The 5,997-nt window shown below is 35.6% G+C and overlaps 1 pseudogene; it reads left to right on the top strand.

The window, feature by feature from the left end:
* The first annotated feature begins 265 nt into the window (after positions 1-265).
* On the top strand, positions 266-1,206 carry LOC117714738 (vomeronasal type-1 receptor 52-like; annotated as a pseudogene).
* Positions 1,207-5,997: the final 4,791 nt, after the last annotated feature.

Here is a 5,997-nt window from a genome sequence, read left to right as displayed (position 1 = left end):
CTATTGTGGAACAAAACTTACATTTAATAGAGATTCACAGTGGAAAACTTAAGCTTTCCATAGTTGGGGAGGATTAGAAAATGTGTGAGAGTAGGGATGGACTCTGAATGGCATGAGAGAGAGCTGAATTTCAACTTGTTGATGATAAATAGGGATGCATCTGTACACATTCAGGGTAATTTTTTGGATCTAGAAGGCAATATGTAAAAAAGGGGTCTCTTGCTTTCTCTTTAGGGAGATACTATGTGCTTCTACTCAGTAAAATATGAATGAAGAGCATAAACTAAACTGTAGTGCTTACATCAGAAATGCCTTCTCTGAGATAGGCACTGGGATCTCAGCCAATAGCTGCCTTTGCCTCTTCCACACCTTTATATTTATTTGTGGACACAGGCTCAGACTCACTGACTTGCTCATTGGAATCATGGCCCTCGTACACCTAGTGATGCTGTTACTTGCACCATATGTAACTGGAGACTTTTTTATGTCTTCAGGGGGATGGGATTATGTCACATATAAACTATTCATTTTCTTGCACAGGGTTTTCTGGAGACTGTTTTTTGCCACCTGTCTTCTGATTGTTTTCCAGGCCATCATCCTCTGCCCTCAAAGCTCTCACTTAGATAAGTTCAAACACAATTCACCACATCAGCTCTCATATTTCTTTATTTTACTGAGTATCTTCTATACATCCATCAGCAGCCATATTTTAATAGCAGCTACTGCCACACAAAATCTCACCTCTGTCAATCTTATATATATCACAAATTTTTGCTCTTTTACACCCATGAGTTCCTCAGTACAACACATCTTCTCTACACTGCTGGTTTTCAGGAATGTCTTCCTTATTGGTATCATGGCCCTCTCGACTTTCTACATGGTGACTCTCTTGTGAAGGAATAAGACTCAGTCCCAGTGCCTTCAGATTGCAACCTTTCTACAAAAGCATCTCTAGAGCAAAGAGCCCTCTGGACCATTCTAATGCTTATGAGCTTCTTCCTGGTGATGTCAACTTTTGACAGTATCATGTCCTACTCAATAACTATATTCCAGGGAAATCCATCTCTTTATTGTGTCCAGATTTTTGTAGCCCACAGCTGTGCTGCAATCAGTCCTCTGCTGGTTCTTTGTAATGAAAAATGTGTAACTATCCAGTTGATATCCATGCATGAGAGGATATTAAAGTTAGATTTTCTGGGATGGTAAGTTTTCTCATGATGAGCCAATGTATGGGTACCAGAGCTATGAATCTTGACGTAGTGTGCATGGTCTGAGGTTAAATAAAAATGTGGACTTTTGTCTTTTCTATTTAATCATGTACTTTTTCCATTACTGTGGTGATATCAGATTTATATCTAAAAAATAATCCACATGTACTGAACCTTTGCAAAGGTTTTCTCTTACCTCTCTTTGGGGACAATCTGAAATGTAATCTCCCTTGTCACTGCCTGGATGACTTACCCTCCTTTAAATCTGTGCTATATAATGACATTTCCCAATATCTCAACTGCTCTTTTATGTATTTTTTTAAAATTAGATAAACACTTATTGTATATAATGATATGATCTCCAAGACAAACACATGTGTGTCCACACACATATCAGTTATATTCAGGAGTAAAAAAATTCATATCAGCCAAAATGTGTATGACAAATTTTCAACATTCCAAGGTACAAACAACCTAAGAGCCAGAACTTTTTGAATATATGATAACAGTTGTTGCCTCTATATGAATGAAGTATTATCAGTATTCAGAATGGAGGAGACTCTAGCACATGAACTGATAGCAATGAGCCCTTAATCTACTCAGTAAAGTGAAATTTTCATCACACAGAAACAGATATTGTATGAATTTATATAGAGAGGACAGGACTCAGAGAACTCAACATGAGCTAAACCCAGCATGGTTTTCCAGATACTCAAGAAATAGACATTGTGGAGTTTTTCTGATTGAGTTGGAATTTCAGTACAAGGTTGCTGATGACACGTGCACTCTGGTTGGACAATAATGTAAGTGTCCTCTCCAACACCACTGTGTGTCCATGATGTTCAGAATGGGAAATGTATATCTCTGATTTATTTTCTTGTTGTGAAAATGTGTTCAGGTACTATACCCATGCTGCAGAAAATGAATATAAATGTAAAGATTCTAAAAGTACCAAACAATAATTTCTAAACAGTTTAAAAGCTTATAATTAATTTGTGCCATTCAGAAGGTTGACCATAGTTTCCTGATGCTCTGCCTTTTATCCTCTGTTTTCTCATGAAGAATACAAGTTCTTCACTTAATTCAGACTCTTAGACTCTTAGACTTCTTCACCTTGGAAGAGTTTCCCACCTAGCATAGGAGTACAGTGATGACTTCTTGATGAGGTGTTTTATATGTAGCTGAAACTCCATATGAAAGTTGATCAAACATAGAATTTTACCTAGCTGAAAATGACTGATCTTATAAAAAAGATTGGCTTATTATTTTGCATTGAAAAACAATCAATCAAAGATAAAACATGCTTGGCATTTTGCTTTTACATCAGTGACTCAGCATCATATGTACTTAATATACCAGAAGAACAACTTTGTGAAATATTATGAACTAAAATCACTACATCTTATTACCTAGAAATGCTCTTCATATGTCAATATGGTCACTTGACTTTTCAGGTTGTCATTCCTTTCCTTCTTTCTTTCTTTCCTTCCTTCCTTCCTTCCTTCCTTCCTTTTTTTCTCTCTCTCTCTTTCTTTCTTTCTTTCTTTCTTTCTTTCTTTCTTTCTTTCTTTCTTTCCTTCCTTCCTTCCTTCCTTTCTTTCTTTCTTTTTCTCTTTCTTTCTTTTTCTCTTTCTTTCTTTCTTCCTTTCTCTTTCTTCTTTCTTTCTTTCTCTTTCTTCTTTCTTTCTTTCTTTCTTTCTTTCTTTCTTTCTCTCTCTCTCTCTTTCTTTCTTTCTTTCTTTCTTTCTTTCTCTCTTTCTTTGCTTTTTAAAGGATTGTCATTCCTTACTTCTTTTAAAACTGTTATTGATTTTTGGGAATTTCACACCATGTATCCTTTGTATATTTTCTGTATCCTTGCAACCTCCCCACCCCAAGGAAAATAAAATAAGATATAATTTTTAAGTGTCTTATTGTAGAAGCTGTAGTATGTTTCACTGCTTTCCATGGGATGTGTAGGACCTGCTCTCCTGAGTGTTTCAGCAAGTTAGGGGCAGGATCTACTCTCCTGAGTGTGTTGGGGGTTGATGGGTGGGGTCAACTCATCAGAGTGCCACAGGTGGCACCTCAGACCAGGAATATCTGCAAAGCCTTAGAGGGTAACATGGCCTTGGAACATCATATAGAACTCATCTGCCTTAGACCACTGCCCAAGATTAACTAGAAAAACTTTTCTAACCTAAAGAAAGAGATGTCCAAATGTACATGAAGCCTACAGAGCTCCAAATAGACAGTACAAGAAAAGAAATTCTACTGTCACATAAATCAAAATACCAAATGCACAAAACAAAGAAAGAATATTAAAAGCAATAAAGGGAAAAGGTCAAGTAACATATATAATCAGATCTATCATAGTTACACCAGATTTCTCACCAGGGACTATAAAAGCCAGAAGATCCTGGACAGATGTCATACAGACAATAAAAGAACACAAATGTAAGGGCAGGCTACTATACCCAGCAAAACTCACAATTACCATAGATGGAGAAGCCAAGATATTCCATGATAAAACCAAATTTACACAATATCTTTCCACATATCCAGCCCTACAAAGGATAATAAACGGAAAACTCCAACACAAAGAGGGAAACTGCAGCCTAGAAAAAGCAAGAAAATAATCTTCTTTCAACAAAACTGAAAGAAGATAGTCACACAAACATAATATCACAACTAAAAAAAATAACAGGAAGCAACAATTACTTTTCCTTTGCATCTGTTAACACCAGTGGATTCAATTCCCAAATTAAAACCCATGAACTGAGAGGCTGAATATGTAAACAGGACTCAGAATTGTGCTGAATACAGGAAATGTACCTCAGTGAGAACAACGGAAAGTATCTCAGAGTAAAAGGCTGGAAAACAATTTTCCAAGCAAATGGTTCCAAAAAACAAGCTGTCACAGTCATTCTAATATCGAATAAAATCAACTTTCAACCATATGTCATTAAAAAAAAATAAGGAAGGATACTTTATACTGATCAAAGAAAAAAATTATTAATATAATCTCTCAATTCTGAATATTTATGTTCCAAATGCAAGGGCATCCACATTCATAAAAAATACTTTACTAAAGCTCAAAGCACACATTGTACCTCACACAATAATAGTGGGAGACTTCAACACCCCATTCTCATCAATGGACAGATCATGGAAACAGAAACTAAACAGATACACAGTGAAACTAAGAGAAGTTATAAACCAAACAAATTTAACAGATATTTATAGAACATCTCATTCTAAACAAGAGAATATACTTTCTTCTCAGCACCTCATGGTACCTTCTCCAAAACTGGCCATAAAACTGGTCAAAAAAGAAGCTGAAACTGATACAAAAAGATTGAAATAATCCCATGCCTCCTATCAGATAACCACAGACTAAGACTGTTCTTCAATAAGGACAAAAACAAGAGAAAGCCCACATAAACATGGAAGCTAAACAATGCTGTACCGAATGATAACTTGGTCAAGGAAAAAATGAAGAAATTAAAGACTTTTAAGAATTTAATGTAATTGAAGGCACATCATATCAAAACTGGTGGGACTGAATGAAGGCAGTGGTAAGACGAAAACTCATAGCTCTAAGTGCCTACAAAAGAAATCAGAGAGATCATACACCAGCAGCTTGACAGCACACCTGAAAACTCTAGAACAAAAGGAAGGGAACACACCCAAGAGGAGTAGAGGCAGAAAATAATCAAACTCAGGGTTGAAATCAACCAACTAGAAACAAAAATAACTATACAATCAAGAAAACCAGCAGCTGGTTCTTTGAGAAAATCAACAAGATAGATAAACCCTTATCCAGACTAACCAGAGGGCACAGAGACAGTACCTAAATTAACAAAATCAGAACTGAGAAGCAAAACAACAACAGAAAGGTTGAAAATTCAAAAAATGATCAGATCCTACTAGAAAAGCCTATACTCAACAAAACTGGAAAATGTGCATGAAATGGACAATTTTCTAAAGAGATCCCAGGTACCAAATTTAAATAAGGAGCAGATAAACTATCTAAAGAGTCCTATAACCCCTAATGTGAGAGCAGCAGTCATTACAACTTTCCCTACCAAAAAAAGATCCTAGGACCAGATGTTTTTTGTGCAGAATTCTATCAGACATTCCAAGAAGACCGAATAGCAATACTTTTCAAAATATTCCAGAAAATATAAACAGAAGGAACACTACATAATTCGTTCTATGAAGCCTTAATTGTGCTTATACCTAAACTATACAAAGACCCAACAAAGAATCAGAACTTGAGACCAATTTCCCTTATGAATTTTGACGCAAAAATACTCAATAAAATTATTGCAAACCAATCCAGGAACACATCAAAAACAATTATCAATCATGATCAAGTAGGATTCATCCTAGGGATGCAGGGATGGTTAAATATATGGGAATCCATCAGTGTAATTCATTATATAATAGAACTCAAAGGAAAAAAACACACATGATTATATCATTAGATGCTGAGAAAGTATTTGACTAAATAGAACACCCCATCATCATAAAAGATGAAAAGATGAGAAATTCAAGGCCCATATGTAAACATAGTAAAAGCAATATACTGCAAGCCAACATTAAACTAAATGGAGAGAATCTTGAAGCAATCCCAATAAAATCAGAGACTAGACAAGGTTGCCCACTGTCTTTCTACATATTCACTATAGCACTTAAAATGCCAGCCAGATTAATTAGACAACAAAAGGAAGTCAAAGGGATATAAATTGGAAAGGAAGAAATCAAACTATCAATATTTGCAAATGATATGATAGTATACTTAAGT

This window comes from Arvicanthis niloticus, chromosome 9, assembly GCF_011762505.2.
Source record: "Arvicanthis niloticus isolate mArvNil1 chromosome 9, mArvNil1.pat.X, whole genome shotgun sequence".
Taxonomy (NCBI): Eukaryota; Metazoa; Chordata; class Mammalia; order Rodentia; family Muridae; genus Arvicanthis; species Arvicanthis niloticus.
Note: the sequence above shows the minus strand (reverse complement) of the source record. Positions and strands in the feature narration are given on the sequence as shown.